Raw genomic sequence first — 12,008 nt, forward strand, 5'->3', positions numbered from 1 at the left:
AATAATAATAATAGAACTGCGCCCGCCGCCCGCTCTCCGTCCCTCCCTCGCTCCCCGCGGCCGGCCTGCCTGCCTGCCGCCGCCCTTATCTCTGGGGAGCCTGAAGGAGACACCTCAGCGAGTCCCTGGCCGGCGCCCAGAGGAGCGAGCCTGCCAAGCGAGAGGGGCGGGAAGGAGAGAGAGGAAGGGGGAAGTGTGGAGAGGAGGAGCCGTGTGTGTGTGTGTGTGAGGCGGGGAGGGCGAGGGAGGAAGGCGAGCGGAGCGAGGGAGGAAGGCAGGAAGGAAAAGCGAACGAATAGAAGATAAGAAGGCTGCGCAGTGGAAGAAGAGCAGGAGGAAGAGGAAGGAGAAGGGGGCTTGTTGCGCTTCGCCTCCCCGCCTCCCCTCCCACCACATGCCCCTGGCGGTGGGTTGCGGCAGGCGCTACAGCATCCTGGGCCCGGCCTAGCGAGCGAGGGGACGCAGAGAAAGGAGAAGAAGCCGAAGGGTGGAGGGGGGGGGGTCGGCGACGGAGGCGGGTCCGCAGCTCCGGAGCCTCTTTGGAAAGGAGAGCTGGGCCAGGCTCCGGCGCAGGCATTGCGGCCCCCGCGGTCGCCCCGTCCCCTCGCCCCACACAACCGCCGCCGCCGCCGCCTCAGTAAGGGGCGGGAAGTGAGTCTTCTTCTGCCGGGACTGGGCGGCGTTCGAGGCACCTGAAACCGCGCATTTGTCACGGCGGAAGAGGGCAGAAGCTGAGGCGACGACGCAGAGACCTCCCCTCGCTCAACTGCGAAGAAAAGTGAAGAAGGAGGCCGGGGGAGGGAAGGGGGGAAATAACTCACCTCGGCCGGCCGGCCCGCAAGCTTGGCATTGCTAAATCTCCACGACACCCCCAACCCCGGAAAAGAAAAGGGGAAAAAACCCCAACAACGTCGACGAAAGCTGTTGCATCCTCCACCCCACCCCCCGTTTTTTTTCTTTTCTGGACTGCTGAGAAAACTTGATTGGGATTTAAAGCATCCATTGGGTAGTGAAGGAACCTGGTGCAAATGGAGATCTGCACGCCCGAATTGTGAGGTTGGTTTTCAAAAGAAATAATTTTGGAAGTGTGCGTGTGCGGGAACATTAGGAATGAAACCCTTTTTATGTGTTGGAGAAAGGGGACGCAATTGTGCTTCATTTTGAGATGGTGGTCTGCCTCCTGTTCTTACTTTCGTTAGCTTTTTAAATGTCTTTCTGGATTTTGAAGCTGGTTTCCACTCTCTCTCTCTCTCTCTCTCTCTCTCTCTCTGTGTGTGTGTGTGTGTGAGAGAGAGAGAGAGAGAGAAAGTCTAATCGTTACCGGTACTTTGAAATTTTGTTGCAGAGGAGAAATGTAGGAGAGCTGATTTTGTGTGTGTAAAGCTTCTCAGACAGAAGTTTCTTTGTTCCATAGTAGAAGGTATTGAAGTGAAACTGCCTGATTATGCATTCGTGATCTTAAAACATGTCATCTGTAGAAGCGACTTGCTGGACCGATAACTTTCTTTCTCTGCAAGCATTCCGTCTGCATAAACGGCAAATATTCTTTTTCCCATGTACCATTAAAGTTTGAAGACTTTTTCTTTTCTTAAAGGCCGATGTTTTTCTTTTAGAAGGCATTCCTTAGCTATCGAGTAAGGACACAGTTCAGACAGGCCTGATGTCTTGTGAGACTTAACAAGTGTTTCTTCTTTCATAACCTGTGTAGTTCAAAAACGTTTGAGTAGTAGAGATATTTGTCATATTGTCATAAAACAGCTTCAGCACCTTTAGTCAATGGCTATCTCCTGAGGGAGTTTAAACTTTATTTGCAAACGTCTACTTGCATGTGTGGTTTATGGACAAATTTATTTTCCCCCAATAGTGGAATTCAATTGTTTCATTTGATTTATTTTTTTTAAACAATGTAGTTTGGTCTTGGTGTTTTGGGAAAAGGTATGGAAATAGTGAGGTTTCTGAAAAATTGTCAAGATTAAGCAATTCTCATTGTAAGGAAAGCAAAATGTGTTGTATCACCTGTTGAATTATATAATTTTGATGACTTCACAAGCAACTTGCCATTTGTTTTTGTACAAATCTGCTTTGAACATGTTTTCTAAATTGTGCATTAGTCAGATGACTATAACTGAGGCATTATTTTTTACTGTGGATGGTTTAAATCAACGTCCATGCTATGTTTTGCTGGTCTGTCTTGATGGGAGTAAAGGCAAATTTCTCTTGGCGTCAATCATCAAGATTAGGAAACTTTCAAACTATACACATGATCTTTAAAGACACCAGTAAAGGTTACTCTTGGCCATTTCAAAGGATTGGACAGAAAGATGGCAGTGAACTTCAACTTCCTTATATGGCTTATGCGTGGCAGAAAAGCCTAAATAGAGTAATCATTTTACAGTGAATTAGCACTTCCAAAGCAGTGTTACATTCCCCACAAAACATATTCTAAAGAGGGATAGAAGGTATCATTGCATGATACATATAACTATAAGATATTGTATATCTAACATGTAGCCATAGAGCATAAACTATTGTATTTTGAACTATTTATTGTTCTTGATATTGGTTGGACTTAAAATCCTGTACAGTGCAGTCCTGTAAATGTCTACACAGAAGTAGACTTACTCTTAGGTAAAGGTGTATAATATTTCAGCTTTAGATTAGTTTAGTCACCATATTGGATTAGGCCCTATTTAAATAGCACACTTCTGCTTAGGCTAGTGATGTGTCATAAATTACTTTAATTTTAGTAATACAATTTGAAAAGATTTGTTGGAATTATTGCTTTTGGCAAGTCAAACTTATATGATAGTAAATTATCTGACAGGCCTTTGAATTTTCACCTTTATCTGATTGGTTCAAAGCCTGTTTAGTGGTGTGTGTGTATTACATTTCATTAGTGATGTGGAAACTTCTCCTAATTTGACTTTTTTCAGTGAGCTATGTTTATATATGTTCTGTATATCTATACTGTATAAAAGTTTTCTTTTTTAGTGTTCTTACAATTATGTGCTAATTTTTATATTATCTAAAATTAATAAATAATAGCAAGTAAGATTTACCTCCTTTGGTAATTCAGATGAATGCCTGTTTGTACTCTTCAGTAAGTCATTGGGAGACAAAAGAAAAACAGTAAATTTATATAGTTCTGCATGCCAGCAAAGTATAGCTGAATAGGCAATTAAAGCAGGTTAAGTCAAAGCAGTAATCAGATGGCAATATTTGCATGTAATGAATCTTTAATAGGCGCAATGAAGTATTTAGTCATTAACAGAAGACTTATTTGAAAAAGTGAACAAACCGCTAATCAATTTATTAAAATACATTTTTGTATAGGTATCTGCTCTCAGATTTAAAATGTGTACTTTAGTTCAGTTTTAATCTAGCCAGTGGCTATTTTTCACAATTGCACACTTTATTTTTTTTTTAAAAACTGTACACTACTTTATTGTCAGTGTCCAAGTGATTTACATAGAACATAATGTATAAAGTTATCAGTAAAAGTCAGAAGATAGAAACATGCTGCCATATATATATATATATATATATGGAGTGTGTGTGTGTGTGTGTGTGTGCATTACACACAAACACACACACGTAAATCTTGCATATCTAGGCAGGCTTGCCTAAACAGCTTTTTTTGAAGCAGGCATTGAAAACAACACAGTGAAGGTCAGTGGGCAGTGAGTTCCAGAACGTAGGTGCTGCCACACTGAGAGATTAATTATTTACAAGTGTGGAATGGATATTGTGTAGCACTTTCCAAAGTGCTGGTTCCAGAGTTTGCAGTGTTGCAGTATTGAGTGGGCATAGAAGGGGTAACGTTGCCTTTAGTACACATAGAGTACACATTAATTTCTACCTAAGCAGATCCACGTGTGGAATCAGACTTCCATGCACACATTGAATCATGGAATTATAGAGTTGGAAGGGACCACAAGGGTCATCTAGCCCACCCCCCTGCAATGCAGGAATCTTTCACCCGACGTGGGACTTGAACCCACAAAGCTGAGATTAAGAGTCTTTTGCTCTACTGACTAAGCTCTCTATGATGATCACCTGTTAGAATAGAAAATGTGAATGAATAGATTCTACATACAAAGTTTGAGGCTACATCTAGTTTCTGCCTACAAGTTGCAGCCTTATCAGATCAACTGACCTAGTGTAACCTCCTTAGAGCTGATAGTGTCAACTTTCCTGATTGACAAATGGGTGCTCACAACTGGATTTGTGTAAAACTGGATTGGGGTCTGTGTATGCTAAGGTTAGGGACCTTCTGTGGCCTGTGGCCATAATGAAGTTCTTCTATTGAAGGCTTGGCTTCATAACTTTCGGGTTTCATCTGCATGTGAGATATTGAAGCAAACTGACCAGTTAGCATTTGTTACACAGTTAAGAAAGCATTTGCTTAAATTTTTGGACCCACAAAGAATATATTTATGGTTACTGACATACCTACAATATGTGTTCCCCAGCCAATTTAAATATAAATATATTGAGTATCCTGCTATGTATGTTGTAATTATGTATGGAATGGTGACCTCTGCAAACAACAGGGCATACTCAATACTCTGGGGTTGTTGAATAGCCTACTAAAAGAGAAAATCCTTGTCCCTGAATTTCCCAAATACCAAAACCTTTTCAGGAAGGCTTTTAGATAATAGTGATGGTATGCTGCTTCTAAAAAAAATATTGGTCTTTGTGGTTTCTTTCTTTCGGTTGGTTTCTAAGGGTATTTTTTTTTAACTACCCTGTTGGGTGAGCTGAGGGTGAGCTACCTTTACACAGGAGATGTAGAGCTAGATTAAAAAAACAACAACCCAAAAAACTAATTTCTACCTTTTTAAAAAGCTACTTCTATTCATTTACTGAATATTTAAACTTGATCCTCAGGGCAATTTACAGTATTAAGAGCAAAAGCAAGTCTCTACTTATCTTTAGTTACCAAATTCAGGAATGTACAAAGCTTGGCCATTGACTTAGGTCTTAGGCATTAAGTTTGAGAAGATGATTGTGAGCTGCTAAAGTAAGACCACTTCTTCTGTTCATTTTGGGTAGAAGGGGTAGTATTAATAACCTGCCCTCAGTCCACTGTTAACATGGGAGGAAGACATTATGTAGGATCCAGTCCATTCAATTTTTCTTAGTTAAAAATAGCACCCCAGCTTGTGCCTGAAGGGCCCATGAAATCATTGCTCACTCTGGTGTAACGTTTTCCTGGTAATTCACGCCTGTTGAGACAAGCCCTTCTGTTCTGCTTCAGCTGCATCCTTTGAAGGAAAGGTGTATATGGGTTGTGTTATAATAGCAAAGTTCTAAGGTTACAAAAGTATGATTATTGACAAAGCAAAATTTTGGGGGGAATATTATACCCTTACCATGTAGAAATTGGTGGAAAGTATTACCAGCCAGTGCTGGGATCTGTAGAATAATATGCATTGATAACCCAGAATTACGTTTGGTTCACTTGCATGTTGAGCTAGGTTTAGTAAATTGACTGGACCTGCCATCCAAGTACTTTGTTTTTGTCTAGTTGCAGCTTTTCATGTATTCTTCATGTATTTGCTGCACAAAATACCACTGTAACATAATGATCAAGTAAAGTGTGGCTATTCTCTATATATCTTTAGCTGAATAAAATTCTACAAGTACAGCCTTGTAAATTTGTGCCATTAAATGTCTCTTAACTAGTGCACTCCCGAGTCTGAGTCTATTCTTTTATGGACTCTTTCTTAATTTGCCTTGGAATTAGCCTACGATCCAGGACCAAAATTCTTACCAGATTTGATTAATAATGTTGCATATGATTTTTTGCAAGGTCTATGCCCCAAGAGATGGTAGGTCCACAGCAATTGGATAGTTCTGTGTATAATCATAATTTATGTGGATCTTGGCCAAATGCAACCCTGCCATGTTAAGCCACCACCATCAGTTGTGAAATACAAGACCTAGAGTGCTTTGTGTGGTCAGCCACATCTCCACCTAGAGTGTCCCATGTTAATAATGCCCAATGTGTTTAGATATTAACTGTGTACATCTCTCACCTGGCTTCGGGTCACCTAAGTTATATACCCTTACCTCCAGGAAAGTGGCCTCTACAGAATGCCATGGCATTGCACCTGACCCAACAGCTTTAGTTGCAGCACACTGTCAAGTGTACTGTTCTCATTCAGATATTACTGAAGAAGAATTGGATGATTTTTGTCCTACTGAATTTGAAGATGAACCTGTAAGATCAGATATGTTAAGGAGGAAGTAACTATATGTATCTTTTCTCAACTGAAATGTGGTTTATTGTGAAATTGCAAAAAATGTTCATATGTGTTCACATGGGATGTTGATTGCACAAGTATATCAACACATACATGGGGCATTCCATTACTGTCTGAATTAATGCTTGACCTGAAGGACAATGTCCAAGAATGTTTCCACTTCATGAGGAAATCCAGCTGCAGGAAATGCTCATGATTATTATTTACACAAAGAATAAAACATGCCTTTAACCAGGGCTGGAGAACCTGGAGGATTGCTAGATATTTCTAGATCTCTCTTTAGCCCAGCTAGCATGGTCAGTGGTCTGGAATGATGGGAGTTGTAGCCAACAAATGGTGGGCCACAGGTTCCCTGCTTCTACTTTTGAAACTCTTGTTGAATTTAAGTTCTCATCCCGCCCCCCCGCCCCCGCTGAAGTCAAACATGCATATCTCTTTGTCCTTTGACAATTACCGCCAAAGCTCTGAAAAAATATTAACAAGCATGTAACACACAGAAATCTTGACAAAATAAAATTAATGGGGTGATAGTTAAAATTGTGATAGATTGCATGTGGCTATTCTCTAACTTTTGAGATATAGACTTTTCTAGCAATATTTACCGTTTTCATTACATATAGTAAGAATTCACCCTTTTTGGTGTGTGTTGCTCAAGGACTTTCACCAGCTTATATGAGATGCAGGATTTGCATGGAGAGTTTAGCATCAAATGCAGATGATTGTGACTTTGCTTAAAACAAAGATGAATAATGGTTTGTGCACAAACGTTTGCTGTTTACTTGTATGGTAATAAATGTTGCAAATGGAAGTGAGGGTAACGTAAAGCAATTATTATTTGTTATACTGGACAGTGATGCATAATGTTCCTTAAGAGGTCTGATTATAATTGTATACAAACCAAGTGCTGAATTGCAGGTGATTCAAACAAATAAAATCAATGGGTAACTAGGTCTTTAAAGATGTAGAGACCCTGAGTTGTGTGGCCATACACTATGTACTGCCATAGTGTTGGAATGGCAATTTATTTCTTCTGCTGTAGAAAGAGTGCAGTGACAAGACTCTTAATTCCAGATTATGCAGAGGGAGAGGAAGGGCAACATAATGGACCATAAGTGACCTGTTTCTGTTGTGGTAAGTTTTTAATGGAATGAAGTGAATCTTGGCTTTAATTTTATATGTTTTGTTAGCTGTCATGCTTAGAGAGATCTAAGAAAGAAGTCAACATAAAAGATTCTCTTGTGGATGATAGTTTCAAAAGTTGACTTGTAAGTCCATTTAATAATTTTAAGTGCCTGAACAGGTGATGTATATTTGATATTGGATGTCAGGGTAAATGGAGCTGGTAAGATGGAATTTCTCAACCTTCAGTGGCCTCCATATTAATCAAGATTATATTACATACAAATTAGCTGTAGTGCTCTGGTTTTACTATAGGCTCTTAGTGTGGTTAAACAAGTGCTGTTCCTTACTCATGCTGTAGAAAGTTGGAAGAGGTAATGATCACATATTAAAAGCGTTTCACTGAAGTAGACTGAAAATATATTCTGAATTTCTCAAAGGCAAATCAAAGGATAGTTTAAGAAACATTCACAGTGTATGTTTTTTTTAGATTTAATATTTCATGCTGCTGAAGAATCCATTTTTGTGACAGCACTGACCAGGATACTTGGGACAGGGGCTATAGTGTTGCCAGCTAAGGAGATGGACCAGGTTCTTGGTTATGAGCCTAATGTTTGTGATTAAGAGACCACTGTACCCAAGCCTGGCAGGCAGGAGCCCACTGAACCAAATTCCACAACATCAGAGCCTGTAAAAGCAGAGCCAGGAGCCTCATTGGTCCATGTGGCTTGAAGAATCCATACCACCTTACCAGTTTAATGCCATAAGCAGCACACTAGGCAAGTGGGCCATGCAGTGCGTGATAATTGCCTATATTTGAGTAGGAGGGTTGGCCTTTTAGGAGACACTTAAATTTTCCAAAAGCATATAGGAGAAGTTGACCTGAAGGCAGAGATAAAAAAGGTATCTGCCCATTTCGAACCCTTTTTGGAGCAAGTTGTTCATTAGAAGCCATCCTTGGTGCTGTGACAGTTAACCTGCCTTACTACCCTGCTCCATGGGCTCCGCTTTGAGCAGGGCCGTTTAGCATATTTTTGTCAAATGATTTGTGTAACTAATTGATAGGTAAGATTTAACATTATTGTGCATTTCTGCTGTTATAATAGGCATTCAAAATTGTGGGGTAGAGCCAATGTTAGTCATACTTTGAAAAGAGCCATTGAAGTTCATGTGTTTGACAAACTTAAGGTACAGTTAACGAAACACTGTACCTTTTCCTTTCAGGTAGTATAATTTTTGTTCTTTTAGCATTTCATTTCCTCCACTCATTCTCTCTCTACCCCTTCCCTCCCAAAAAATCTGTATGTATATTCTTGCCAGTTTAGGATAATGCTTCATACATCTCATGAAATGAACTGTGCTCACAAAAGCTTATGCCATTATAAATTCATTAAAAGTTGAAGGTGCCAGACGCTTGTAACAAGAATGCAAACTTAACATGGCACTCTTTCTGGTGATCCATTAGTTATATTTTTCTATAGTTATAAAAATAATTTGTCACTGCTGTATATGACTAGTTCTCCGAGGCTTGGAAATATGTTTCCATCCCTGAATTTGTGTCTACCTCCATCCCAAAATGGAGAATAGCTAGTGTTTCCTATAACAGAATCCTCATGCAACTATAGAAAAATTCAGAAAGAATTTTCCTTTTACACACTGTTAATCAAAATTGCCCCCTAGGAGTAAGTGTCAGATTAAGAAGCAAGTGTCCACTAAAGGCCATGCTAGATAACCTGATATCCATAAAGAAACAAGTATATGTATGTTGAGCAACTACTTTTCTTATATACATACAGCTTGCCTTAACCTTTTGTGAGGGCAATGCAAAACTGTAGCCAAATAATCTGTTCTGCATATGCAAAGTGAGTTGCAGAGCCAATGGTTTTCCCTTGTCCCCTTGTTGTCAACAATTTTTTTAACGAGATCTGTGAAAAGAATTTATAGTCTACTAATATTGGCTCTGCCCACTGTTATGTTCATATAGGAGCTGAGGGCCAAGCATGATAAAACAATGGCCAACTTGTGTCTTAGGATAAAATCAGTCTGAATCCATACAAAGGGATGGAGTGAAATTTTAAAGTACAGCATAAGCTAGCTGGCAGGCAGGCTAAATCTTTCCCTCATCCATACTCCCCTCCCCCTTACAATACTTTTCTACTTGAACATAGTAGATAGCACTTACATTGAATAATGTTGTGGACACACAGGGGATCTCTTACCTTGTGGTGTAGATCATTCACGTTCAGCAGTAATTTTTATACTGACAACCACAGACTAGCTTTCAGTTCTCTAGTCTCAATGGTCAGGTATTCCGTATAGCTTCCTGATCAACTTCTCTTGGCCATGATGGGTTGCCTCCCTTCTGACTAGCCTAGAGTAATTCTTTTTTTAAAAAAGCATTGCATCAGCACCAACCTGTTAAGATCAGGCATAGGCTGCAGGATTCCTATAGCCACTTTCCTTGCCACATTGTAATACATAATGCAGCTTGCTACAGTAACCGTCTGAATTCTGTGCTGTTTCCTCACCTATGTTGCATGTTTCTAGGAGCATTGGTTATAACAAACCCTTTAAATGCTATGAAAGATCAACACATGTGACTTAACATTTGGCTTAACATTATGTCTCACCCTCAGCTCATGGTTTGTTTGCTCAAAACGAAAATCACAAACTATAACCTTTGTTATAGCTCATGAATTGTTTGGAGAAAAGCAAAGTATAAGCCCAGCCCAGGCCTGGAGATAACACTAAGTTCTTGGCAGAAGGAGCCGAAGAGGAGGTGAAACAGGTGCATTTTTCGCTCTTTGTACCAGTACACTGTGCATTTGCCTTTTAATCGTAGTTCAGCATAACTGTATGGTTTAAATTGGCATGCAAACTAAGCCATTTAGTTGCCTAGAGGGAAGTTTTTCCTTTTTTAAAAAAACAACAGAACTTCCAAATAAGATGTGTGGGTATTATAATTGAAATATGTTGGTGGTGCTGATTTGCAATAGTCGTTAGGATTGCTTATTAATTTTTCAAATCTTTTTCAAGTCTTTATTTTAAAATATAGTTTAGAATCTGTTTGTGAGGGATTTGGCTGGTACCATACAGTCCATGGTGGAATTCATATAGTTTTGAGTACCTGACTCCATTCTTGCAGGCAGGTATATACCTCAGTTTAAGAACAGAGCCTGAAATTGTAACTTATCTGAGGGTTTGCTGTAGAATTAAGCTTCATATAGTATTAAAGAGGAAGGGATTTATGGATGTGTGAAAGAGACATTACAGGAGGTGGGAGGAGAGGGAGTTATCGCAAATAAGAAGTGGCAGGAGAAGACATGGTATGTGCTCAGCAAATGCTTCAGTTCTTGAGCTGTCAAAGCAAGAAATATCCGCCAATTTGACTAATATCCTCAGGTAGGGTATAATAAAACTTAATTAGCATAGAGGAACAAGCCCATGGCAGGGTTTGTGCATTAGACATGCCAGTTTTAATATTAAGTGAGGCATGTTTGCCAGCCTGTATGTAGAAGCAAGGATTACATAAATACTATGGCAAGTTAAAAACATCATGTTCTCTGAAAGCTGCAAGTGTAATAGTTTCTGTTGATGATTTTCACCTTATCTTCAATGCTGACGTACACATTTAAATAGCTAACTAGTGAACAGAAATGCATAGTAACATATCCATCACACTAAATTAGTTTGATATTTTCACCTGTGAATTCAGTCCATGTGAAACAAAGGGGAGTAACTCATTTGGAATAAGAAAATGTCTTGGCAGCGTAAAAGTTGGGTAGAACAAAGGTGAAATGAAGCCTCCCTAAAATTCTTTAAAATTGTGATTCATTCTTATAAGGGCATGTTGCTGTGAAGCATGTTTCATTGCTCTCTAAAGTGCACTTCCAGTCACGTGACACTAACTGTTCTAGGTGTAGAAAACTAGCCAGAATTAAAAATGGAATGGTTTACTGTCACTACTTTACCTTGCCTAACAAAAACAAAAACAAAAACAAAACAGATGTTTTTAATTTTTGTGGACAGGAGATATGCTTAGCTCAGAAGAGACCTTTTGAGTTTTCTCCCTATTTGGGGTTACAGATTTAGAGAACATTCCAGATGAGAGAGTTGTGTTGGTCTATTGCAACCAAGACAGAGGGCCTTGAGGTAGCTTTAAAGATAGCATATCTACTGTGATATAAGCTTTTCTGGAGTAGGACCTACTTCATCAGATACATGAATGGTTGTTCTCATTTGGCAGAGGTTAAATATGTGTATCTAGGGATGCGGGTGGTGCTGTGGTCTAAACCACAGCGCCTAGGGCTTGCCGATCAGAAGGTTGGCGGTTCAAATCCCCGCAACGGGGTGAGCTCTCGTTGTTTGGTCCCAGCTCCTGCCCACCTAGCAGTTCGAAAGCACATCAAGTGCAAGTAGATAAATAGGTACCGCTCCGGCGGGAAGGTAAACGGCGTTTCCATGCGCTGCTCTGGTTCACCAGAAGCAGCTTAGTCCTGCTGGCCACATGACCCGGAAGCTGTCTGCAGACAAACGCTGGCTCCCTTGGCCAGTAAAGCGAGATAAGCGCCGCAACCCCAGAGTTGACCGCAACTGGACCTAATGGTCAGGGGTACCTTT

The 12,008-nt window shown here is 40.2% G+C and overlaps 1 protein-coding gene across 2 annotated transcripts in view; it reads left to right on the forward strand.

Annotated features, from left to right (window-relative positions):
* Positions 1-916: 916 nt before the first annotated feature.
* The window catches only part of ERBIN (erbb2 interacting protein), an 84,126-nt gene continuing 73,034 nt past the window's right edge, over positions 917-12,008 (forward strand). For both annotated transcript variants that reach the window (XM_080972282.1, XM_080972283.1), the window contains exon 1: positions 917-1,056. The gene's annotated coding sequence lies outside the window, so the exon portion shown is untranslated. The remainder of the gene's footprint in view (positions 1,057-12,008) is intronic.

The sequence above is a fragment of the Podarcis pityusensis genome (assembly GCF_964106645.2).
Source record: "Podarcis pityusensis genome assembly, chromosome: 11".
NCBI lineage: Eukaryota > Metazoa > Chordata > Lepidosauria > Squamata > Lacertidae > Podarcis > Podarcis pityusensis.